Source organism: Aquarana catesbeiana, linkage group LG04 (genome assembly GCF_042186555.1).
Source record: "Aquarana catesbeiana isolate 2022-GZ linkage group LG04, ASM4218655v1, whole genome shotgun sequence".
NCBI classification, from domain to species: domain Eukaryota; kingdom Metazoa; phylum Chordata; class Amphibia; order Anura; family Ranidae; genus Aquarana; species Aquarana catesbeiana.
The window spans coordinates 237,075,376-237,103,246 of NC_133327.1; the positions used below are offsets into that span (position 1 = coordinate 237,075,376).

General features: G+C 42.9%; 1 long non-coding RNA gene across 3 annotated transcripts in view; it reads left to right on the forward strand.

Annotated features, from left to right (window-relative positions):
• Positions 1-27,871, forward strand: part of LOC141139794 (uncharacterized) — a 1,361,894-nt gene that overhangs the window by 47,561 nt on the left and 1,286,462 nt on the right. For all 3 annotated transcript variants that reach the window (XR_012243807.1, XR_012243805.1, XR_012243810.1), the window contains exon 2: positions 19,002-19,344. This is a non-coding gene — a long non-coding RNA (uncharacterized lncRNA). The remainder of the gene's footprint in view (positions 1-19,001; positions 19,345-27,871) is intronic.

A 27,871-nucleotide genomic window follows, 5' to 3' on the forward strand; every position in this document is an offset into this window, starting at 1 on the left:
GTGGGAGATCAACCACCCACATTATAAGAACCAAACAAAGAGGAAGGCAGCGCTGGATCAATTGTTGGAAATTGTGAAGCAGGTGATCCCCACGGCAGACATCACCTATTTGAAGATCCTAATTTGTGGCCTGAGGAGCACATATCTAAGGGAGCACAAGAAAGTCCAGGATTCGCAGAGATCCGGAGCAGCAGATGACATCTATGTCCCCAGGATGTGGTACTATGACAGGCTGCATTTTCTGGCAGGTCAGACTGAACCCAGTTCATCACTCTCCAGTATTCCTTCCACACTTCCTTCCCCCCCAGCTGAGGCTTCTGACGCCTAACCTGGGCCTTCCAGGCAGCAACATGTGGAGGAGCCCAGCTTGAGCCAGGTATAGCATTCTTCTAAATATTTCAGGTTGTCCAATCAATAATGTTAACTAGATGTTAGTTTGGAGTACTAATTTATGATTGTGATTGATGATGCAATACATTACAACCATGTCCCTTTTTCATACACAGTGAAGTCTCAGCCAGGAGGTGGCCGGGCCGAGCAGGCTGCCTGATATGCAGGTCCCTCCCCTACACCTGCAAAGAGAAAGTGGCAGGAAGAGGAGTACCCTAGAGGAGGCTGCCATAGGCCTCTTTTGGAAGGCTACAGAGGCCCTGGGAGCCCCCCACACTGTGGAGGAGGACTTTGCTGGCATAATTGCCTGTAAAATGCAGCGGATGGAGGAGGGCCAACAACTCATGTGTGAGTCATTAATGTTGGAAGCTCTCAATAAGGGGTTGAGGGCCCAAATAACATCTGCTACCCACATTTGTGACCTCACACATGCTCCTCCTCCTCCTCCAGGTCCTACTACTCCTCCACCTCCTCCAGGTCCTACTAGTCCTCCTCCTCCTCCAGGTCCTACTCCTCCTCCTGCCACATCTCCAACAGCAGAGCCACAGCCAGGAAGGAAGCGTGGAAGGAAGACCAGAAAGTGATGACCCTGGATCCAGTCTGGTCTGGCAAAAGATGCAGCCTCTTGTGATACCACAGCCTGGGGACACAGATGTCATCTGCTGCTTTAAGGATCTCTGGGACTTCTGGACCAGACTGCACTCCCTTACATATGGACTCCTCAGGCCACCAATTTTCATGTTCAAGAATTGATGTCTGCCCTGGGGGTCCAAGGCTTCGCTAATTTCTGCTGTTTATCCAGCGTTGCCTCCCTCTTTGTTTGGTTCTGAGCCCTTAATAAAGGATTTTTGGTTTAAATTATACTTGCCTATGTGTGTTTTCCTTCAAAAAGGACAGTTTGTTGGTGAGGATTCAGGTACATTTCAAATATACAATGTGAAATTAACAAGGGACACCAACACCAAACAATCTCCTTGAGATTAAATAATATAAGATATCAATGGTGTTGTGGTAACTTGACACACAAAACACACACAAAAATATTCTGGAGTAAAACTAAATAAAATAAAACAAAGATCAGCCTTGGAAAAAATACAAACCTAAAATAAAAAAAAATCTGCCTTTAAAAAAAAAAAAATATATATATATATATATATTTTTGTCAGATGTGACAAATCAAAATATATTAAGGGAATCCTGATAAATAATAAATAAAGAAGTTTGTGAGAAGTCTGTGTGAATATGAGCAGCAAAACTACTTCATTCTTCTCACATTATTAAAAAGAAGAGAGTGCGTTGTATTAAACCATTTTTAACATTGCACCGTGACGAAAGTGTTGTATCCATTGCGAACGCTAAGTTTACCAGACCGAGCTGTTCCGTCTCAGAATTTCTTCTGAGCATGCGTGGCACTTTGTGCGTCGGAACAGGCCACACACGGTCGGCATTGACGCGATCGGATTTTGTTGTCGGAAAATTTTATAGCCTGCTCTCAAACTTTGTGTGTCGGAAAATCCAATGGAAAATGTCCGATGGAGCCCACACACGGTCGGAATGTCCGACAACACGATCCGATCGGACATTTTCCATCAGAAAATCCGACCGTGTGTACAGGGCATTAGAGTGATGTTACTTTGCATTCAAGACCATGTCTCCCCAAAACACATAGATTCTGGGATCCATGTTAAGGGCCTATATGCCACATTTCCAGCAAGGACTGCTCCACACTGTGGGACTCATCGCAGATGCTGATGTCAGCAAGCCACCTGTCTGGGGCCCCAGGCCATAATGTGTATTGTACTCAGGAGCTCAGGGATGGCAAGTCTGACCTGGAATTAAATCTCTAATAGTAATAGTCTGGGCGAGCACTCGCCCAGGTCATGCAGATGGCTAATTAAGGATCCTCTGTGATGGGATTAGCCATGAGTCAGCTGTACCTCGTTAGCTAAACCATGTTTTGGGTAAATATTTGGGTCATTGTTAATGTGGTGAGTGACCTCCTTCTCAAGTGTATAAAAGCCTGTATTCTTGTTCAAATAAACAGTTCTTATTCTGGTTTACTCTAAAACTGGTATTGCCTAGTTCTTGGAGTAACTATAGCCAGATTTACTGGTCTTGTATTCTGGAGCTTTGGGAAGCAGCTTCTTGGTGGAGATACCCAGTCAGGTTATCCAGCTTCAGTCACATTTGGTGGCAAGCAGTGGGATGCTTCCTGAAGTTTGGGACATCCAAACCTTCACAGGGATCCAAGATCGGGATAGCAGACTTCGGTCACCCCAGCGGAGATATGGATCTGGCATCAGAGTTCCTGGGGCTGCTGCGGATCGTCCTTTCAGCATACTCCAGGACTGTGTCTGCAGATGAATACCTGGAGCTTAGGCAGCAGATTAAAGTAGGACAGGCTGGTCCAGCAGGAGATTGAGCTGGACCAGAGCATGGTTATTTAAGGGAGACAACAGAAAGCTCTCCAGAGGGATATGACTTTGGCGGCCCTGGATTGCTGTTGGAGAGCCTTACAAATGTTTGTGTTTGGCGATGAAGGGGACCTGCAAGAATACAAAGAGGCTATGGTCGGTCTTGTAGGGGTCTCAGAGCTTAAACCTGATCTGGAATATTTGCTAAGGAAAGAACAGCATCTGGAAAGGGCATACAGGGAACTGCTAGAACATGTTCAGTAGCATTCCCCAGAAACTCCGGAGTTGGCCGTCTCCAAAGCTGAAGTGCTAACAACAAAGCAGAGCTTTGCTAACCTCTGTCCTTTCTCCCACAACACTGACAGGGACATGGGATTTCCTGCCAGCAGGATCTGGGGAGTTACAAGTAACTTCTCAAGCTGAAGCGCTGGCAACTGAACAGAGGGTCCAAGATCTCTGCCCCACACCTGCAGCAGTTCCGGAGGCCCAGGGTGAGAAGGAGATGGTCACTTCTCAGCAGCAGATCAGGATCCAGGGGGAGAAGGGAGAGGAGGTTGTTGTCCTTCCTTCCCAACAGTCAGACAGATTAAAGTAAATTGTCTTCACTCCCCTACCAGGATCCATGTACCTGGGAGACAGTGACAGAGAAATGTCATCCCAGCAGCCAGATGAGGGAACAGAAGAGGAAGCAGCCGGCTCACCTCCCCAATGGCAGCTACACAGTTTGGGAGAGACAGAGCTCATCCTTCCTCCCCAGCAGCAGATCCACAGTCTGAGAGTGGAGGAAGTCGGCCTCCTGCTCAAACAGTTAGTGGTAGCTGATGATGTGGCGTCCCCAGCAGTGCTGTCAACAGGACAGAGTGCTACCAACCTTGGCCCAGCACCATCAGCAACTGTGGAGTTCCAGGGAGCTGTGGCAGTCACTCTCCAGTGACAAGCTGATGTAGTGAAGCTTCTTCTCCCAGCTGAATCGCTGGCAACAGGGCAGAGTGCCGCTGGCCTCGGCCTAGCACCTACAATGCCTCCACAGCTTCAGGAAGCTGGGGCGATCGGCCCCTCTCCTTTCCCCAGCAGGAGATCAGGCCCCAGAATGTTGTTAAAAACCACCCAGCTGAAGCGCTCACACTTACTGACGACAACTATTCCTTGCACTAATCTTTGCAGCCAAGAATGGAGATCATGCAGACTGACAATATGAGTTCACTTTGCCAGACTAACGCATGTCCAGACCAGGTGGAGGTCTGGGACCTTGTTAGTCGACTTTTGATGGGGGAGAAATGTGATAGACTCACCCGGGACAGAGGCTTTTGGAGGAGCCTACATAGAAAAAGGAGCTGCGCTCTCAAATGACGTGTTGATCCAATTATGATAACAAGCAAATATAAATTAATGAAATGAGAAAAATTAAATGATAAGTCCCAAAAACAATAAATCCTGTGACGTATATAAAGTCCTCCAGTATCGGACAAATTCTTTGAACAATTGACTCAATGAATGGTCAAAAAAAATTAATATATACATATATTGAAGGAATACATATATATTATGATGAATATGCCAAAAAACAAAAAAATATATAGACAAAAATCCAATCCTAGAGTCCTCAATGAAGGAATAAGTGATTGTAGCAACACAATAAAGTGAAGTACTCCGTGACTTTTGAGAGACAATGTGAATCCACCACCACATAAAGTGCAAGCTTATCAGCTGCACAAGTTGTTCGAGCTTGTGGCTAATACCCAGCCAGGGCCTTTAATCCTCCCAGCGCCTCCAATAGCTGATGAAACGGGTGTTCCTGGATATTGTGAATGTGTTCAGCGGTCAGCGGCCAGCCACTAGAGTCAACTCGATGCAAGTGTTCACAACAATCTGTACATCTCAGGTGGTCCACGCATGCAGAGCCCAGCAATGTGTAAAGTTCTTTGTTGCGTAGGATCTGCTGTCCAGGTGAGTCTTGGTGTTCCTAAGCTGAGAAAGGGACGCTTTCCTGGGAAGCCATTCTTCCAGCCAGCTCCCTGGAAGGAAGCAAGGACAGCACTTCCAAGACGATGACAATCAACATAGTGATACAGTGGTTGCTCTTGTATTCTCAAAGGGCACTAGAAAGATCACACTTGAAATCATTCTTCCGCTGCTGCCATAGGTATTATCTTCATTTTTAGTTAGAAAAACTTATTCTGTTTCAATGCACTGCCACCATGGCAAAAATCATTTTCTCAATGTAGGAAACAAAAGATTGTGAGATAAGATTGTGTGCGTGGAAGTACATTCAACCCCATTAATCTAGCGCAATTTTCTATCCTGTATCAGAGCAATTTTGAAGTTCCCCAAAAAGTTTGATTTTGGTATGCTTTCCTGTGCAACATTTTAGCATCGAGTCACTTAAGCACTCTTGGAGAGTTCGGTCTAGAGAACTGCCTATCAAACGCCTCAACTGTGTCCTCCAGTCATGACAATAACAAACCAAAATAATAGCGTGATGTTTCTGTTGGTGTAATTTCCCTAACCTAAAAGACGATTAAAGGAAGAACCTGCATGTAGAGAACTGGTTCTGGCAAGCAAGCCAACCTGGACACTAGGGGGTAGAGGTGTTTTTTTTTTTTTTTACATGTAGCTAAATGCATTTTTCCATTTTGGATAGAGTAAGGGAGGGTTATAACCTCCATTAGTTTTTTCTTCATTTGTGTGTCATTGGGGAGATTTCCCTTCAATTCCTGTCCCATAGCCAAAGCAGTAAATGAGAGAAAATCCCTCCAAAATTAGGGAATCCCAGTGTCACCAGAGCACCAGAACTAGTGCCCCATTGGAAGATTTCTCCTCTATTAGTGTTCTGAAGTCAACCCAAAATTTGGGATTTTCTTATTTTTTACTTTCGATGATAACAGTAAACAGGACAAATGGAGAGGGTGAGTCCCCTAACGGGGGCACAGATGGCAATAAAAACACACAAAAAAAAAATTAAAAAGTTCTGTCTTTAGTTACACTTTAATGTGATCGGTTCTGTTGAAAGGCAACATGGTTTAATATCATATTTCTGGAGTTTTAATGCCTGGTGGATTACAGCAATTTGGCCTATGTTGGAAAATATCATCTTGAAATGCCAGTAAAGACAGTTTATCTAGCAGGGTGTGTGATGGAACCCAGACACCCTGACTGGGTATATCTGCCAAGAAGCTGCTTCCCAAAGCTCCAGAACATGAGATCAGTAAATCTGGCTATAGTTACCCCAAGAACTAGGCAATACCAGTTTTAGAGTAAACCAGAATAGGAACTGTTTATTTGAACAAGAGTACAGGCTTTTTTACACTTGAGAAGGTCATTCACCACATTAACAATGACCCAAATATTTACCCAAAACATCACACAATGGTTTGGCTAATGAGGTACAGCTGACTCATGGCTAATCCCATCACAGAAAATCCCTAATTAGCCACCTGCGTGACCTGGGTGAGTGCCCACCCAGACTATTACTATTCAGAGATTTCATTCCAGGTCAGACTTGTCATCACCAAGCTCTTGAGTACAATAGTCATTATGGCTGGGGACCCCAGACAGGTGGCTTGCTGATGACATCAGCATCTGTGGTAAGTCCCACAGTGTGGAACAGTCCTTCCTGGAAATGTGGCATTTAGGCCCTTAACATGGATCCCAGAGTCTGTGTGTCTAGGGGAGACATGGACTTGAATCCAAAGTAACATCACTCAAAGGGTACACAGGCATATGCCCCAAAAAGAGTAGTGTTCCCTTAAAAGCTAGGGCCCATAGTCAGTAGGCAAGAGGCTAGCATACAGTGTCCTCCAAAATGTAAAAAGAAAACTGCTCTGTGTATAAAACCAATATCGCTAGCTGCAATTCAAAGTGAAATACACACAAGTAAAGATAAATAGAAAAAGGAGCTGCAGTGGGGAAGGGGCCCATATAGGCTGTGCCGCAGCAGACACGCCCCCAACATCACGCGTCAGTCCACAGATGGGGAGAGGAAGGGGGGACGCCAACAGCCAAGGAACCAGACCACCATGGTCCCACAGGAGGAGGCGCCAACCAAACCACCCCCCTGTCCAGGGCTAGTGTTTTTTGTGTTTTTTTTTTCTAAACATTACTGTACTCTTTATTTATAGACTACTACTACGGTTTTTGCTCCTGATGATAGGCATAAAGGCCTTGAAATGCGTAGAGCCAACAACAACCTAGTGTACATATATATGAATTCTTGATGGCCATTCCAATTTATTTGTCCCTTTTTTGTACCTTATTTTCAGTGATATTTTTGCTTGTTTTTAATCTGCATATTTTACCAAATGTATCTATGTAAACATGTTTTATTCACTTCATGTACTCTATATCATGTATCGATTTCTTTTTGGAATGTTGATATTTATGTATATTCTCTGGCTTTTATGATTTGTAAAGTTATACAAATGTTTATATATAGCAAAATGCATAGAATTATTTGATATAAAAACTCTACGACATTCTAAATAAATTAAAAGCTATTTACTCCATTCTATTATTGCTCCCGTGTGCTTCATGGAAAGTCTCGCTACTTGCTTTCTCTAACGAATATTACCGTGTCGGGATGGAGGAGGGGACCTGAACGGCCCCGCTATACGTCATTAAAAGTCCCACTAAAATCCTCTTTTTTATATAATGAAAAATCAAAAGTGCTCATTTTAAAGGCTTATATGCAAGTTATTGTCATAAAAAGTGTTTGGGGACCCGGGTCCTGCCCCAGGGGACATGTATCAATGCAAAACATTTTTTTAAAAACGGCCATTTTTTCGGGAGCAGTGATTTTTGTTTTTAATGCTTAAAGTGAAACAATAAAAATGAATATTCCTTTAAATATTGTGCCTGGGGGTGTCTATAGTATGCCTGTAAAGTGGCACATTTTTCCCGTGTTTAGAACAGTACCACAGCAAAATGATATTTTTGGGGTCTGTGGACAGGGGGCTTATCGGAATCTGGAAGCCCGCTTTAACAAGGGGACCCCCAGATCCCGGTCCCCCCCCTGTGTGAAATGGTAAGGGTACAAGTACCCTTACCATTTCACAAAAAAAAGTGTCAAACTGTTAAAAAAAAACAAGACACAGCCTGAGACAAGTCCTTCATTAAAAATAAAAAAATAAAAATGTCCCACAAAGTCCATTCCCGCCGGGTGACATTTCAGCGCCTTTGACAGTTCTTATATAACTGAGGGCGGGGCCACACGGTGATGTACTCGGGTGACCCTGCCCCCCTCTGATGCACGGAGACTTCCCTGTGGTGGCAGAGTGGGGCGGGGTCACCCGTTTACGTAACCCGGTGGCCGTCGGCAGAGCGATATAAGATGCATGGACTTTATGGGACATTTTAATTTTTGTATTTTTTAATAAAGGACTTGTCCCAAACTTTGTTTTTTTCACTTTTTTTGGGAAATGGTAGGGGTACAATGTACCCGTTACCATTTCACACGGGGGGAGGCCGGGATCTGGGGGTTCCCTTAAAGGGGGCTTCCAGATTCCGATAAGCCCCCTGCCCGCAGACCCCCACAACCACTGGGCAAGGGTTATGGGGATGAGGCCCTTGTCTCCATCAACATGGGGACAAGGTGCTTTGGGGGGCTACCCCAAAGCACCCTCCCCATGTTGAGGGCATGTGACCTGGTACGGTTCGGGGGGGCGCTCTCTCATCTCCCCCTCTTTTCCTGTGGCCTGCCAGGTTGGGTGCTCAGATAAGGGTCTGGTATGGATTTTTTGGGGACCCCCACACATTTTTTTTTTTTAATTTTGGTTCGGGGTTCCCCTTAATATTCATATCAGACCCAAAGGGCCTGGTAATGGACTGGGGGGGGGATCCAATGCTCTTTTTTTCCAATGAGTTTTATTATTATATTTGTCGAGACCTGACAATTCATTACAGCAGCGTTCAGTTTTGAATGACAATTTTTCCTTTAGAAATGTCATTTTGCTGTGGTACTTTTCTAAACATGGGAAAAATGTGCCACTTTACAGGCATACTATAGACACCCCCCAGGCACGATATTTAAAGGAATATTTAATTTTTATTGTTTCACTTTAAGCATTATAAAATCACTGCTCCCGAAAAAACTGACATTTTTAAAAAAAAATTTTTGCATTGATCCATGTCCCCTGGCCCAGGACCCAGGTCCCCAAACACTTTTTATGACAATAACTTGCATATAAGCCTTTAAAATGAGCACTTTTGATTATTCATGTTCGTGTCCCATAGACTTTAACGGTGTTTGTGTGTTCTGCCGAATTGTTTGCCTATTCAGTATGTTCTGGTGCGCACCTAATCAGGGGGTGTTCGGCCCATCCCTAGTCCTGACATGTCCCCCCCCGCGCAGCCATTCATTGGGAAGATCAGTATACTTTTGTTTTTCCCTCCCCTAGCTCTTATTCAGCTGAGAACAGAGGGAATGTGATCACTTATACACACATGTTATGCCTTTCATTTATATTTTAAACTGAATAGGTATCATGTACCTGATAGGAGACTGAGTTGATAAGGTCAGCCTCTCTTATATCTCCTGTCCTGGCCCCACTGAGGATGAGACAGAGAAAGCCGAAGGACAGGAGGGACACGAGTGCCTGATGTGGATGATTCCGGGCTGGCAGCTTGTCAGGGTTCTGGAGACTGGAGTATGCAGCGATGTGCAGAGCTGAAGCAGGAGACTGCCAGGCATGCACCTAATAGTTAACAGAAGCCAGGATCATAGACAGAAGCAGAGTCTCAGGAAAATCCAGGGTCGTCAGCATGCGGGCAGCGGGGTAAAAAATCATAGGCAGAGCCAGAGTCAGGAACAAAGCCGGGTCAGAGGTGAACAGCAGAACAGGAACAGGTTACACAGCCAAGGTCAAAGAACAAGCCAGGTCAGCAACTAGAAGGGCACACAGGATCAGATCAGGATACAGGACACAGATGAAGATCAGTCAGCAAAGTATAGGAGGCTAGACACCCTTTAAATAGGCTGTCCGGCGTCAAGAGGGATAATGCCCGAGCGCGTGTGCATGCGCACCCGTGACCACGGACTGTCACTCGCATGCCGTTCTTAGGGAAACTATGCGCTTGTGCACATCTATGCGCCAGACGTCTCACAGGGATTCCCTGACAATAGGTTTTACAAAGTGATAATTTACAATCACTTTAATAACATTAGAGATAGAGTCCAGGTTCCTAGTACTTTCTCACTTGATAAAGTCACCTGTGTCGCAAAGAAATAAAACCTGAAGTGGATTAGTGTAATGTGGTGGCAAGGGAAACCACTCATTCTTTTTCTGCTCAGACTGTGAGAACTTGCTCCATAGGAATACAAACTGTCAGAGGCAAACATCCTGTGGAGCCATGTACCACACAATCCTCTCCAACCTGGGTGGGAAAATGCATGCCATCCCACACCATGTATACAGTATATATAAATATATACACTATATTGTCAAAGGATTGGGATGCCTGCCTTTACATACACATGAACTTTAATGGCATCCCAGTCTTAGTCCGTAGGGTTCAATATTGAGTTGGCCCACCCTTTGCAGCTATAACAGCTTCAACTCTTCTGGGAAGGCTGTCCACAAGGTTTAGGAGTGTGTCTATGGGAATGTTTGACCATTCTTCCAGAAACGCATTTCTGAGGTTAGACACTGATGTTGGACAAGAAGACCTGGCTCGCAGTCTCCGTTCAAATTCATCCCAAAGGTGTTCTGTCTGGTTGAGGTCAGGCCAGTCAAGTCCTCCACCCCAAACTTGCATATCCATGTCTTTATGGACCTTGCTTTGTGCAATGGTGCACGATCATGTTGGAACAGGAAAGAGTCATGCCTAAACTGTTCCCACAAAGTTGGGAGCATGATATTGTCTAAAATGTCTTGGTATGCTGATGACTTAAGAGTTACCCTCACTGAATCTAAGGGGCTAAGCCCAACCTCTGAAAAACAACCCCAACACCATAATCCCCCCTCCACCAAATGATTTGGACCAGTGTACAAAGCAAGGTCCATAATGACATAGATGAGCGAGTTTGGGATGGAGGAACTTGGCCTGCACAACCCTCCAGATAGAACACCTTGAATTAGAGCAGAGACTGCAAGCCAAGCCTTCTCGTCCAACATCAGTGCCTGACCTCACAAATGCGCTTCTGGAAAAATGGTCATAAATTATCATAGACACGCTCCTAAACCTTGTGGACAGCCTTCCCAGAAGAGTTAAAGCTGTTATAGCTGCAAAGGGTGGGCCAACTCAATATTGAACCCTACGGACTAAGACTGGGATGCCAGGATGTAAAGGCAGTCATCCCAATACTAATATAGTGTATATATAATATCTATCTATCTATCGAGATGGAGATATATATATATATATATATATATATATATATATATATATATATATATATATATATATATATATATATATATATATATATATATATACACACACACACACACACACACACACACACACACACACACACACACACACACACACACACACGGATGGAAAGTATTCAGACCCCCTTATATTTTTCACTCTGTTATATTGCAGCCATTTGCTAAAATCATTTAAGTTCATTTTTTTCTTCATTAATGTACATGAAGCACCCCATATTGACAGAAAAACACAGAATTGTTGACATTTTTGCAGATTTATTAAAAAAGAAAAACTGAAATATCACATGGTCCTAAGTATTCAGACCCTTTGCTGTGAAACTCATATATTTAACTCAGGTGCTGTCCATTTCTTCTGATCATCCTTGAGATGGTTCTACACCTTCATTTGAGTCCAGCTGTGTTTGATTATACCGATTGGACTTAATTAGGAAAGCCACACACCTGTCTATATAAGACCTTACAGTTCACAGTGCATGTCAGAGCAAATGAGAATCATGAGGTCAAAGGAACTGCCTGAAGAGCTCAGAGACAGAATTGTGGCAAGGCACAGATCTGGCCAAGGTTACAAAAAAATGTATGCTGCACTTAAGGTTCCTAAGAGCACAGTGGCCTCCATAATCCTTAAATGGAAGATGTTTGGGACGACCAGAACCCTTCCTAGAGCTGGCCGTCCGGCCAAACTGAGCTATCGGGGGAGAAGAGCCTTGGTGAGAGAGATAAAGATGAACCCAAAGATCACTGTGGCTGAGCTCCAGAGATGCAGTTGGGAGATGGGAGAAAGTTAGAGAAAGTCAACCATCACTGCAGCCCTCCACTAGTCGTGGCTTTATGGCAGTGTGGCCCGACGGAAGCCTCTCCTCAGTGCAAGACACATGAAAGCCTGCATGGAGTTTGCTAAAAAAAACACCTGAAGGACTCCAAGATGGTGAAAAATAAGATTCTCTGGTCTGATGAGACCAAGATAGAACTTGTTGGCCTTAATTCTAAGCAGTATGTGTGGAAAAAAACAGGCACTGCTCATCACCTGTCCACTTCATTCCCAACAGTGAAGCATGGTGGTGGCAGCATCATGCTGTGGGGTGTTTTTTCAGCTGCAGGGATAGGATGACTGGTTGCAATCAAGGGAAAGATGAATGCGGCCAAGTACAGGGATATCCTGGATGAAAATCTTCTCCAAAGTGCTCAGGACCTCAGACTGGGCCGAAGGTTTACCTTCCAACAAGACAATGACCCTAAGCACACAGCTAAAATAAGGAAGGAGTGGCTTCACAACATCTCCGTGACTGTTCTTGAATGGCCCAGCCAGAGCCCTGACTTAAACCCAATTCAGCATCTCTGGAGAGATCTAAAAATGGCTGTCCACCAACGTTTACCATCCAACCTGACAGAACTGGAGAGGATCTGCAAGGAGGAATGGCAGAGGATCCTGGGTGTGAAATCCAGGTGTGAAAAACTTGTTGCATCTTTCCCAAAAAGACTCATGGCTGTATTAGATCAAAAGGGTGCTTCTACTAAATACTGAGCAAAGGGTCTGAATACTTAGGACCATGTGATATTTCAGTTTTTCTTTTTTAATTAGTCTGCAAAAATGTCAACAATTCTTTGTTTTTCTGTTAATATGGGGTGCTGTGTATACATTAATGAGGAAAAAAATGAACTTAAATGATTTTAGCAAATGGCTGCAATATAACAAAGAGTGAAAAATGTAAGGGGGTCTGAATACTTTTCGTCCCCACTGTATATATACACACTGTATCTCTCTCTATATCTATATCTATATATATATATATATATATATATATATATATATATATATATATATATAATAAAGTTCTGGGTGAAGTGCAACACGGTAATGAGTCTTAGTTTCGAGCAATTGGGCTTTCCCATGGGCCATATATAGAACAGCAAAGAGAGGATTGCTACACATAAAATTTACTAGAAAAAGGGACATACAAAAGAAAAAATACTTGCTCGGTGTTCAACGTAACAGTTTCAGGCTACATGGATTAACACCCTTCTTCAGAATTGAACACATCTAACAATGAGTAACTGTACAAGTCCATATATACAAATTTAGACACCTGGAATCAATTAAGTAACAAATCAAAATTAATAAAACAATCTATTTACCTAATCTAAACATATATATTGTTGTAGATGAATTGTACAAAGATTCTAATTATAGGTGTTTTTTTTTTTTTTTCTTTTTTCTTTTTTTTAGCATATCTGTATGTTGAGGGAATCAATTACACCTGACAGAACTTCACTCTGAAAATTGCCTACCTTATTGCTAAAGAGTGTATAAATTATTTTTTGTTACTTGATTGCTTCCAGGTGTCTAAATTTGTATATATGGACTTGTAGAGTTACTCATTATTAGATGTGTTCAATTCTAAAGAAGGGCGTTATCCATGTAGCCTGAAACTGTTACATTGAACACCGAGCAAGTAATTTTTCTTATTTTCTCTCTCTTGCTTGACAAAAAAGGAAATAATAATTCAAAAGGTTTATTAGAGATCTATTTGGACTTGTTTTTTTTGGATTTTCAGCTGCTGACAATATGTCCTGCTTCTTGATCTTTAAACCTTGTCACTAGAGCTGTTGCTCAGCTCAGGGTGGATCCTTTCCTATCTAGAGTCTGATGGAGTATGAATCGGTCCTTGCATTACACGCTCCTAAGTTCTAGAGCTGAATGTCCTACACTGTGTGTGTCAACACAAACACACAGCCTAGGCAGTCAATCCAGATTTTGCCCTCAAAACTCCATGGAAACTGCTCTCCCTAAACTCACAAACAACCTACTAATGGCTAAAACCAACGGACACTACTCTGTACGACTCCTCCTTGACCTCTCTGCTGCCTTTGACATAGTGGACCACCCCCTCCGCCTCAAAAATCTCCACTCCTTTCATTTCCATGATTGTACTCTTTGCTGGTTCTCACCCTATCTATCCCACAGCACCTTCACAGCACCTTCAGTGTCACTTAAACTTCTACTTCCTCCTCTCCTCTTCCTTTCTCCATTGGGGTCCCCCAAGGTCCCCCAAGGTTTTGTTCCTGGACTTCTCCTATTCTCAATGAACACCTCCTTCCTGGGTCAGCTGATGGCCTCCTATGGTTTTCAATACCATTTCTATGCCGATGACACCCAAATATATCTCTCTACCACTCAGCTCATTCCATCAGTCTCCTCAAGCATCACCAATTTACTAACAGACATATCAGCCTGGATGTCACACCACTTCCTCAAACTCAATCTATCCAAAACTAAGCTCATAATATCCCCCCCCCCCCCAATGCCCCTTCCCCTGATTTCTCTGTCAAAATCAATGACTCAACTATCAACCCGTCGCCACCATGCCAAAGTCCTAGATGTAATCCTGGACTCTGAACTATCCTTTCAGCCCCACATACAAAGCTTGCCCCCTCAACCCCTGCAACATCTCCAAGATACGCCCCTTCCTAACCAATGACATCACTAAGCTTCTAATTCACTCCCTGGTCATCTCTTGCCTCGACTACTGAAACTCCCTACTCTTTTTGGTTTACCTTTAACTAGGCTATCCCCCTTCGGTCTGTCATGAATACTTCTGCCAGGCGGCTCATCCACCTTACAAATCTTAGTGTCTGCTACCCCTCTCTGCCAATCCCTCCACTGACTTCCGCTCACCCAACAAATTAAATTCAAGATACTGACAATAACTTACAAAGCCATCCACAACTCTGCCCCCCGGGTACATCACTAAAATAGTCTCAAAATATCAACCAAATCCTTCTTTTCCTTCCTCCCAAGACCTCCTGCTCTCTAGCTCCCTTGTGACCTGATCCCACTCTTGCCTCCAGGACTTCTCCAGAGCCTCTCCCATCCTCTGGAACTCTCTACCCCAATCTGTCTAACTATCTCCTATTCTGTCCACTTTCAGACGATCCCTGAAAACTCATCTCTTCAGAGAAGCCTATCCAGCCCCCACCTAAAAACTGTATATTTATTTTCTCCATCAGCCCATCTCCCACAGTTATTAACTTTTTGTCACGTACCTGACGGTAGAGCCTGATATGCAGGGAGCGGCCTCTTTTACTCCTCTGATTCCGGCCCCCTGATAGAGCAGACAGAAGGCGCAGAAGTGCAGAGTCACACAAGTGCCTGACGGGTCGTCTTCCTGGAACTGGGAACAGCAGCAGGGGGCACGGTGCTCGAGCAGGATTCTCCAGCTGGCGGAAGAGGCAGGTTAAGCAGACCGGGTCATACACAGGTGAGAACGTCAGGAGCAGAAGCGGAGGCAGAAGCGTAGTCAGGACACAGGCCAGGTCGGCAACGGGCTGGCAGCGTGGTAGTAGAAGGAGCAGGCAGGTGCGGAGGTCAGAACAAGCCGGGTCAGGTGCAGGCAGCAGGTAGCGGAGTCAAGGCAAGCCAGGTCGGTAAACAGGTACAGGTATCAGAAGTAAGCAGGCAGGAACACACGGGGACGCTGTAGAACGGACAGCACTGGATGCAAGCACAGACCAAGTTTTAATAGCCTCTTGGTCATGTGCACACAGGTGCACCGGAAGTGTTCTGGCAGAGGCTGAGGTCACAGGTCGACTTCTCTGTCGGCCATCTTGAGTACTGGCTGGTCTTCCCTGACACTTTTGCATCTCTTGACCCTCCCTCTTAGAGTGCAAGCTCTAACAAGCAGGGCTCTCTGATTCCTACTGTATTAAATTGTATTGTAATTGTACTGTCTGCCCTTATTTTGTAAAATGTTACAGTTGCCCACTGTTCTTTGTGGTATAAATAAGTCTAAATGTGCTGTATGCATATTAATTGTGTACTGATGTATTTAAAGTTAGTTGCAAGGATTATCATAGCTGACTGAAATAATTGCATCCATATAATGCATGTGCTTAAAACATACTACTTTCAACGCTATATAAATCCTGTATAATAATAATATTCCACTCTCCTGCTCTTCCCCCCTTCAAGAGAGTGGATTGACAGCTACAGGAGATTGCACTGTCTCTTGTTAGCTGTTTCTTCTGAATCACTCAGTGTGTGTGCTCTCAAACCAGAAGTGCAGAGAAGTGGCACTGAGAGCTGGAGCTAAAAGGTTATAACCCCTTGGCACCACTGCCTCCCGGCCCTTTAAGAGGTTATGACGCTGGATGGTGGGGCGCAGCTTAAGATCGCGTGACCGCCACAAGGAGCGATGAGGAGCTTTTGGTAAAGCGACGGTAACTGTGCGGGGACTGCACAGTGTGTGCCCTTCCGGCACAGGTGTATTGGGGGCAGTTAACCCAAATATGCGGCCCCTCAGCGATAAGGACCAGGCGCTGAGAGGCCGCATATTTGTGTATGGCTGGCGCCAAGGGGATCAAAGTTAAGATCTGTAAATATTTGGGCAAAAATATTAGGAAAAAATTTATTGAGAAATATTTATGTGCCTGATCTGAATATGTTTATGTAAAAATCACAAGAGTTGGATACTACTATGAGGCAAACCTTTAGCCCCCTTATAAATCAGGCCCTGGTCATTGTTCCAGTGCTAGGTTCCTGCTGTTAATCAAAAGCTGTTGCCTTACAATCGACATATACTGGAGTTCCTTATCCCCCCCCCCCCCCCTTTCCCCATGCATGTTGAGTATTCAATGCAAAGAATCAAAAGACAATTCAAACTGAGCAGGTAATGAACACATTCATAGGCAGGGATAAAGGCATCTAGCATAATATGCAAATGTCAACTTAATTTGTAAAATTCTATTAGTGGCCTCACTGTCTCCCAGGAAGGCAGAAGGGATGGTACCCAGCTAGACTTTTTTCAAGAAAAGTATGATTAGTTATATAAATTCACATACCTCTATCTCTGCTCATTCATCTAACCTACAGTGCCTTGAAAAAGTATTCACACCCCTTGAAATTTCACACATTTTGTCATGTTACAACCAAAAACGTAAATATTTAGTATTTTATTGGGATTTTATGAGATAGACCAACAAAAAAGTGGCACATAATTGTGAAGTGAAAGGAAAATGATAAATGGTTTTCCAAACTTTTTACAAATAAATATGTGAAAAGTGTGGCATGCGTTTGTATTTAGCCCCCTTTACTCTGATACCCCTAACTAAAATCTATTGGAACCAGCTGCCTTCAGAAGTCACCTAATTAGTAAATAGAGTCCACCTGTGTGCCATTTAATCTCAGTATAAATACAGCTGTTCTGTGAAGCCCTCAGAGGTTTGTTAGAGAACCTTAGTGAGCAAACAGCATCATAAAGGCCAAGGAACACACCAGACAGGTCAGGGATAAAGTTGTGAAGTTTAAAGCAGGGTTAGGTTATGAAAAAACATCCCAAGCTTTGAACATCTCTCGGAGCACTATTCAATTTATCATCCGAAAACAGAGTATGGCACAACTGCAGACCTACCAAGCCATGGCCGTCCACCAAAACTGACAGTCCAAGCAAGGAGAACATTAATCAGAGAAGCAGCCAGGAGGCCCATGTTTACTCTGGAGGAGCTGCAGAGATCCACAGCTCAGGTGGGAGAATCTGTTCACAGGACAACTATTAGTTGTGTACTCCACAAATCTGGCCTTTATGGAAGCATGCCAAGAAGGCCATAAGAAGTCCTGTTTGCAGTTTGCGAGAAGCCATGTGGGGGACACAGCAAACATGTGGAAGAAGGTGCTCTGGTCAGATGAGACCAAAATTGAACTTTTTGGCCTTAAAGCAAAATGCTATGTGTGGTGGAAAACTAACACTGCACATCACCCTGAACACACCATCCCCACCGTTAAACATGGTGGTGGAAGCATCATGTTGTGGGGATGCTTTTCTTCAGCAGGGACAGGGAAGCTGGTCAGAGTTGATGGGAAGATGGATGAAGCCAAATACAGGGCAATCTTACAAGAAACCTGTTAGAGTCTGCAAAAGGCTTGAGACTGGGATGGAGGTTCACCTTCCAGCAGGACAACGACCCTAAACATACAGGCAGAGGTACAATGGAATGGTTTAGATCAAAGCATATTCATGTGTTAGAATGGCCCAGTCAAAGTTCAGACCTAAATCCAATTGAGAATCTGTGGCCAGACTTGAAAATTTCTGTTCACAGACGCTCTCCATCCAATATGACAGAGCTTGAGCTATTTTGCAAAGAAGAATGGGCAAAGATGTCACTCTCTAGATGTGCAAAGCTGGTAGACAGCATACCCAAAAAGACTTGCAGCTTTGTAGGACCACCGAAAGGTGGTTCTACAAAGTATTGACTTGGGGGCTGAATACAAATGCATGCCACACTTTTCACATATTTATTTGTACAAAATGTTGAAAACCTTTTATCATTTTCCTTCCACTTCATTTGCTACTTTGCATTGGCCTATCACATAAAATCCCAATAAAATACATTTACGTTTTTGGTTGTAACATGACAAAATGTGGAAAAATGCAAGGGGTATGAATACTTTTTCAATGCACTGTATATGCTGAAATTGAATACGCCATATTTGTGACAGCTTTACTTAGGCCTAGTGCTTTTTGCATACACACATGGGTACCTTTGCATTGACTGAAACTGCAGACTTTGCAAAATGATTTCCCTCCATTATGTTTAGCTCTCATTAAATATCACTGCTGCATGCATCACATCTGCATGATAGTTCATTCATTAAAAATGATAACAGAGAATCTTCTTGTTGATGTCCCAGTTTCCATTTTGCTTTGATTTTTATTCGGATTTCTAGGTTCAATCATCTGTTTGGTGCTTAAAATAGCTTCATGCATGTTTCAGTCTAAATAGTTCATTAATCTTCTTTTTCAAATGTCTTTTCTTTTAGCGTGAATGGGAATTTTTCAACCCCCCCCCCCCCCGCTATTATATTCTATTCAGCAAACAAAAAACACATCAAATAACCAAGAAAAGGGAATGGAGCAAACAAAACGTGGAGATATACAACTCGGGAAAAGGGATGTGCTGCAACTGGGAACCCAAAGACAAGACTATTCTTGGCTTGCTCTGTCCCAGACACTGTCACTCCGTAGGGGGAATAAGGACATGTTCCATTGATCCTTAAATAAGAAGAATTGAAGGACAGCCCTAAGATATGTTTTTGGCTGATTAAATTAAAAAAGCTGCTTTATTTTACATCACTTGCACGCTGAATATCATTAATGCTCAAGGTAAGTTAAAGAATTTTCTTTTACTGTGTCAATGTGGTCGAGTTTGGAAGTGAGACATAATCATCATGTCTCTAAGTAAACCACTTGGTTTCTGTATTGCTTGTTGTTAATTTTTAGTTTTTAGACTCTGAAAACCAAACTAAACTTTCAGAAATGTACTTGGTTTAATGATCAGACTAAGGTGTGTACATCTGTTTAGCGTATGGATGTTAAGCATAGATGCTGAACACATACTTGTTTTCAAGGCAGAAAAAGGGCATGGATCATGTGTAAGTGCACCAACCTTCAGTCAGCTTTCCCCTTGACTACACTTAGTAGTGATCCAAAAGAAAGATGATGTATGATAGGCAGGTTTGGATACCTGCATATTGCCCACTGTTCTTTGTGGTATAAATAAGTCTAAATGTGCTGTATGCACATTAATTGTGTACTGATGTAATTTAAAGTTGGTTGCAAGGATTATCATAGCTGACTGTAATAATTGCATCCATATAATGCATGTGCTTAAAACATACTACTTTCATGGCCTTCTCTAGACCAGGTATTTTGTTTGAGGACACTGCTCACTATACAGTAATGGCACTATTCAAAATATACGATTTCCAGTTCTTTTATATAATGCCACATTGAGGCTGGGTTCACACTGTTGCGAATTGGATGCCGGTTTCCTTGCATCCAATTCGCATAGAAGGAGATTGTGACCGGCGCTCTATGAAGCTGGTTCACACATCTCCGCAGCGGCTCTGGTGCGAATTGCATAGGATTCCTGTGCGCCTTTTGGTCCATTTCAGGTCCAAATTCAGCCAAAACTTTGTGCTGAAATCAGACCTGAAACGGTGAATGGGGCGCTCCGGATCCCTGCTGTGAGCCGGAGTGTGCTGCAGTGTGAACACAGCCTGAAGTTTTTTGTGTGTAATAAAGCGAAAGATTTTTTTTTTTTTTTTTATTAGATCCACATTGTATTTGATTCTGTATGGGATCAGTGATGTTCTTTCTATTCTTGTCTACAATTTAAAGTGGAACTTTTATGCCAGAGGAAATGCTTTTGCTAACCTTGTGAACATGCTAGTCCTATGGCTCTAATGCAGACCGACTAGCTTTAATACTTCGAGTCAGTGACCTGGAACATGTATGCTGTTCTGGAAAGAGGTCCTTATCTGCACTCTTGTTCTGGGTTATTGATTCAAAGTATTGAAGCCAGATGGTCAGAAAGACAGCCAGACATCTGGCATTTTCTGAAAGAATAGCAGTGGCAGCCTTTATTACTCTCTCATCATAGGTTTATCCTAAGTGTACCTTTTTTTGCTGTTCGATGCTCAATTATGTTTAAGTGACAAAAAAAATCAAGATAATAAGCAATGCACACATTTTTTATTCTACCTAGTGTATATAAATTCAGAGCTGTCAACCTACAGATCAGAAATCGTGCTTTGTGATTGTATAATTCACAGCTGATTGGTCAAATCTGTCTGCATGTCTTCAGACTAATCAGAAAATCGGTAATTTGCTAATATATACAATTTGCAAATCAATTTGCTCATCACTAATTCAAGGCTATATCAACCAGAGATCTGATCTGAAATGTGGGTTCTGTGTGTTACTAAGATTTGTACAATACATAGGGCTTACAAGCTGATGACTAAATTATTACAGAATTGTGGGCATTATGTATCCTATATGCGATAGAGGCAAGTTGTCATAAAGTTTTCAGGTCCATATAACATAGGTTGAAGCTGCATCAAGCCTGAATAATGTCCATAAGCTGCATTATCATTTGTAAATTGAGCCTATTACATATGATCTGCTGACACTGATAAGCAGTGGTGGCTGGTGCTGGAAGATTTGGGGGGGGCACGGGCCACTCCAGGTCTGCACTCACCCTATGGGCGGAGCCCTCTAGCGCTCATGGCTCCCCTGGTGCCCGGCGCCACGGCTTCTGTGTTGAACCAGTCTTCTTTCGGGGTTCTGGATTTTTTCGGCCTCCTGTCCTGATTGGCCAGGGCGTGGCTGGAAGCCGAGTGTTGATTCGCTGGTATCGCAGGGTGGGAGGGGTCAGGGTGCAGTGCTCTGCACCCGAGGACATTATGAAAAAGGCCAATTGGGGCCACGGGCTCTGGTCATGTACTTGTGAGGGGGTGATGGACCTGGTAGAGACCTGTTGGTCCTGTGCCCAACACAGTGCACGGCCACACACATAATGATTGTGCAGGCTAGGGGGGTGGATTGTGCAGTATTGTGGAGATTATTATCTTGCCTTTGTGCAAAAACATGTATATTTATCTTTCTACCTAATAATAAATGTACTAGTTTTAAAAAAAGATATGTACAGTTCAAACAGACTTTAGAAATTATTTCAGATCAGGGAATGCAGAGGATAAAAATATGTACTGTGGCATATGATGTCATATGAGTAGACATATTTATATGATATAAAAGCTTTATACTTTGCCTAAAGAGACTGATCGTTATTTACAAAAAAAAATCTTTTCTGTCTTAAAGAGATGAGCTTACCGTAAGAAACTTCTACATTTGACACTTCTCGGACTGTCAGATATTTGATTCCCCTCTGTTCTCTGTGGTTTGATCCATTTGACCTGTACGTCACTGTGGGATACAGAGGTAACAGGCAAAAGCTGGTAGATGGACCCAAAGTGCAAGGCATATGTCAGAAGCTGACGATTCCTTAACAAGCTTACCTCCTCAAGCCACAGAGATCAGCAGCACAGGAAGTAGGACAGGTTAGTATCTAGCCTTTTTTTTGCATGTGATTTGTTTTGTTTAAATAACAATTAGAAAAAAAAATTAGAGTGATAATATCACATCGGTTAATGTATAATATTCAATTACAGGAAAAGTTAATTATACGTTTCAACCTTATTATTGATAAAAACGAATAGCAGGGCACTGAGGTCAGTATCAAACTAAAAACACTTTATTAAAATAAGCAGCACACTTACATTGAAGTTAGCATGAAACAGACTGGACAGGGAACACCTGAGACCAAGCAGCTGTAATCAGTGTGAAGCTGTAGCTCTCACTGAGCAAACAGAGACCGAGGATGACAGGGAGCCAGCCAGCTCCAAGTATGGATATCAGCGGCAGCGTTCTAAGCTGCACACAAGAATGACAGCTGTCAAAATGCCTGGTGGATGTCGGGAGAGGGGGTGTGCATGATGCGTTTCTATGGACTTTGCCCTCTTCTTCAAATGCATGGACAGTGAAGGGAAGTTATGGGCTTATAAAGCCAAAATGGCAGGAAGGGGCGGAACATGGGAGCGGAAGAAGGGAGAAAGCTGAGCTGCTGCATAGAGCTAGAATGACGGGAGGGGGAGGAAAGTGGGAGGGGAGAGAAAACCACATAAGACATAGCCGAGCCATTAACCCTTAGCTAGTATCAGGGAATTCAATATTATTACTGGAGACAGGGAGTAAAACAAGAAAATACAAAGCAGATAAACCAAAAAAGCTACACTGTAAATTTTAGGATCAAGTATTACATTACAATATTATTACTAGAGATATATTCAGAAAAATGAATATATATTGGGAATAATGATGTGTATATATATATATATATATATATATATATATATATATATATATATATATATATATATATATATATATATATAAATATATATATATATATATAATCTATATAAGAAATTAAATAAATAATATATATATCTATATGAAAAATCTAAAAAGAAGGACTTCTGCGCTACTACCTGAAACTAAGTGAAAAAGTGAAATGAAATGATAGTGGTGATGTATTCTTAGTGACGCTGCAAAATCAAATAGTGAACACCTTACACTACTAATAAACTAAAGAGGGCACAATCGTAATAGATTGTGTAAGTGATTCTGCGCAACACAAAATGAAATAAATGAATAAATGCATAAACTACACACCTTCAAAATGAAATAACAATCCCCTAATGGGGTAGAGCAATATGTGCAGATTAAAAAACATATAACAGGTGCATCATAGTGAATAATCAATAAAAGTCACTCAGTAAAAGCACAAAACATAAGTTGTGACTGGTGGGTGAACATGCGTTGCTAGGTGATCTGGTGACTGTTCGTGGTAACGGATACCCACTTGGGGCTCCCAGAACTCTCACCTCTATGGCACAATAAAAGTGCCTATGTGCTTCCAATGGGTCTGTGGTCACTCTGGTGCAGTGATGACAATGGCGTCCTACTCCTTCTGGAGGGAGGGGGGCGTCACTTCCTCCACTTGGCAGGGCCTCTATTTCACAGTAGGGGTGCCTATGTACTTCCAATGGGTCTGTAGTCACTCTCGTGCAGTGATGGTGATGGCGTCCTAATCCTTCTGGGGGAGGGGGCCGTCACTTCCTCCGACTGTTACGGTTTTTCCCGGGGTATATGGTCCAGTCCTGGTCCTCCTCTGTCCTCAGTAGCCCTTAATTCAGAACATGTCCACTACTGAGGACAGAGGAGGACCAGGACTGGACCATATACCCCGGGAAAAACCGTAACAGTCGGAGGAAGTGACGGCCCCCTCCCCCAGAAGGATTAGGACGCCATCACCATCACTGCACGAGAGTGACTACAGACCCATTGGAAGTACATAGGCACCCCTACTGTGAAATAGAGGCCCTGCCAAGTGGAGGAAGTGACGCCCCCCTCCCTCCAGAAGGAGTAGGACGCCATTGTTATCACTGCACCAGAGTGACCACAGACCCATTGGAAGCACATAGGCACTTTTATTGTGCCATAGAGGTGAGAGTTCTGGGAGCCCCAAGTGGGTATCCGTTACCACGAACAGTCACCAGATCACCTAGCAACGCATGTTCACCCACCAGTCACAACTTATGTTTTGTGCTTTTACTGAGTGACTTTTATTGATTATTCACTATGATGCACCTGTTATATGTTTTTTAATCTGCACATATTGCTCTACCCCATTAGGGGATTGTTATTTCATTTTGAAGGTGTGTAGTTTATGCATTTATTCATTTATTTCATTTTGTGTTGCGCAGAATCACTTACACAATCTATTACGATTGTGCCCTCTTTAATATATATATCTATATATCCTTGAAATTTTCCACATTTTGTCATGTTGCAACCAAAATCATAAATGTATATTATTGTGATGTTGTGTGATAGACCAACACAAAGTGACACATAATTGTGAAGTAGAAGGAAAATGATAAATGGTTTTCCAATTTTTTTTACAAATAAATATGTGAAAAGTCTGGTGTGCATTTGTATTCAGCCCCCCTGAGTCAATACATGGTAGAACCACCATTCACTGCAATTACAGCTGCAAGTTGTTTTGGTTAGAGAATGTCTCTACCAGCTTTGCACATCTAGAGAGTGAAATTTTTTAACATTCTTCTTTGAAAAATAACTCAAGCTCTGTCATGTTGGATGAAGAGTGTCTGTGAAAAGCAATTTTCAAGTCTTGTCCCAGATTCTCAATTGGATTTAGGTCTGAACTTTGACTGGGCCATTCTAACACATGAATATGTTTTAATCTAAACCATTCCACTGTAGCTCTGGCTGTATGTTTAAGGTGAACCTCTGCCCCAGTCTTAAGTCTTTTGCAGACTCTAACAGATTTTCTTCTAAGATTGTATTCTGGCTCCATCCATCTTCTCAACAACTCTGACCAGCTTCCCTGTCCCTGCTGAAGAACAGCATCCCCACAACATGATGCTGCCACCACCAGGTTTCACAGTGGGGATGGGGTGTTCAGGGTGATGTGCAGTGTTTGTTTTCTGCCACACATAGCGTTTTGCTTTTAGACCAAATAGTTCTATTTTGGCACCTTCTTCCACAAATTTACTGTGTCCCCCACATGGCTTCCTGCAAACTGCAAACGGGACTTCTTATGGCTTTCTTTCAACAATGGCTTTCTTCTTGCGACTCTTCCATAAAGGCCAGATTTATGGAGTGCAGGACTAATAGTTGTCCTGTGGAAGATTCTCCCACCTGAGCTGTGGGTCTCTGCAGCTCCTCCAGAGTTACCATGGGCCTTTTGGCTGCTTCTCTGAATAATGCTCTCCTTGTCCGGCCTATCAGTTTAGGTGGAGGGCCATATCTTGGTAGGTTTGCAGTTGTGCCATACTTTTTCCATTTTTGGTTGATGGATTGAACAGTGCTTAGTGAGATGTGTAAAGCTGTGCGATGTTCAAATGTTCTATAACCTAACCCTGCTTTAAACACTTCAGCCCCCGAAGATTTTCCTGCTTAGTAGGAACACACAATCTGTCTCCTCTCCCCTGACAGAACTGGGATTTATGTGTTTACACACACAGATCCCGGTTCTCAGTCCTTCAAGAGCAATTGTGGGTGCCCGGCGGTATCGTACCCACTGGGCACTTGCATCAGGTCTGGGGACACGCTTCAGGTGCGCACCGCCGGAGACATCTTAAAGAGCCAACGTACAGCTACGACGGCTTGCGTAGGGGAGTCAACCTGCCGCAGTATAACTGTGGCGGCTGGTACGGAAGCAGTTAAAATCTTCCACAACTTTATCTCTGACCTGTCTGGTGTTTTCCTTGGCCTTCATGATGCTGTTTCTTCACTAAGTTTATCTAACAAACCTCCGAGGCCTTCACAGAACAGCTGTATTTATACTGGGATTTTAGTTAGGGTTATCAGAGTAAAGGGGGCTGAATACAAATGCACGCCACACTTTTCAGATATTTATTTGTAAAAAAAAAATTGAAAACCATTTAGCATTTTCCATCCACTTCACAATTATGTGCCACTTTGTGTTGGTCTATCACAAAAAATGCCAACAAAATACATTTATTGTGGAAAATTTCAAGGGGTATGAATACTTTTTCAAGGCACTGTGTGTGTGTGTGTGTAATATATATATATATATATATATATATATATATATATATATATATATATATATATATATATATATATACACACACATACAAAACAAAAAAATTGTGAAGGAGAAAAAAATGCACTACTGATACGCATTTCTAATTCAATGAGACTGAATGGTATGTAGCAAAAGGTACATGATAACAGAAGCTGAGATTATTTACCAAAATAGAACAATGTATAAAAGAACAGAGAGGCCTCAATGAGGAACTTGAGGTGCTTACTATTCTGCAGCGAATACCCGGTTTCCTCTCTGTTCTTATACATTTTTCTATTTTAGTAAATAATCTCAGCTTCTGTTACCATGTACCTTTTTGCTACATACCATTCAGTCTCATTAAATTAAAAATGCATACCAGTTGTACATTTTTTTTTCCTCCTTCACAATTTTTTTCTCTTTCCTTTTTACATAAGTGCATATATATTATCTCACAAAAGTGAGTACACCCCTTACATTTTTGTAAATATTATTTTATATCTTTTTATGTGACTACACTGAAGAAATGACACTTTGCTATAATGTAAATTAGTGAGTGTACAGCCAACACACAGCCAATAATGTCAAAATGGTTGGCAACATAAGTGAGTACACCCCTAAGTGAAAATGTCCAAATTGGGACTAAAGTGTCAATATTTTGTGTGGCCACCATTATTTTCCAGCACTGCCTTAACCCTCTTGGGCATGGAGTTCACCAGAGCTTCACAGGTTGCCACTGGAGTCCTCTTCCACTCCTCCATTATGACATTATGAGCTGGTGGATGTTAGAGACCTTGAGCTCTTCCACCTTCCGTTTGAGGATGCCCCACAGATGCTCAATAGGGTTTAGGTCTGAAGACATGCTTGGCTAGTCCATCACCTTTACCCTCAGCTTCTTTAGCAAGGCAGTGGTCGTCTTGGAGGTGTGTTTCGAGTCGTTATCATGTTGGAATACTGCCCTGCGGCCCAGTCTCCAAAAGGAGGGGATCATGCTCTGCTTCAGTATGTTACAGTACACATTGGCATTCATGGTTCCCTCAATGAACTGTAGCTCCCCAGTGCTGGCAGCACTCATGCAGCCTCAGACCATGACACTCCCACCACCATGCTTGACTATAGGCAAGACACACTCGCCTTTGTACTCTTCCCTTGGTTGCCACAACACACGCTTAACACCATCTGAACCAAATAAGTTTATCTTGGTCTCAGACCACAGGACATGGTTTCAGTAATCCACATCCTTAGTCTTCTTGTCTTCAGCAAACTGTTTGCGGGCTTTCTTGTGCATCATCTTTAGAAGAGGCTTCCTTCTGGGATGACAGCCATGCAGACCAATTTGATGCTGTGTGCAGTGTATGGTTTGAGCACTGACAGGCTGACCCCCCCCCATCCCTTTAATCTCTTCAACAATGCTGGCAGCACTCATACATCTATTTCACAAAGACAACCTCTGGATATGACGCTAAGCACGTGCACTAAACAACTTTGGTCAATCGTGGCGAGGTCTTTTCTGAGTGGAACCTGTCCTGTTAAACTACTGTATGGTCTTGGCCACCGTGCTGCAGCTCAGTTTCAGGGTCTTGGCAATCTTCTTATAGCATAGGCCACCTTTTTGTAGAGCAACAATTCTTTTTTTCAGATTCTCAGAGAGTTCTTTGCCATAAGGTGCCA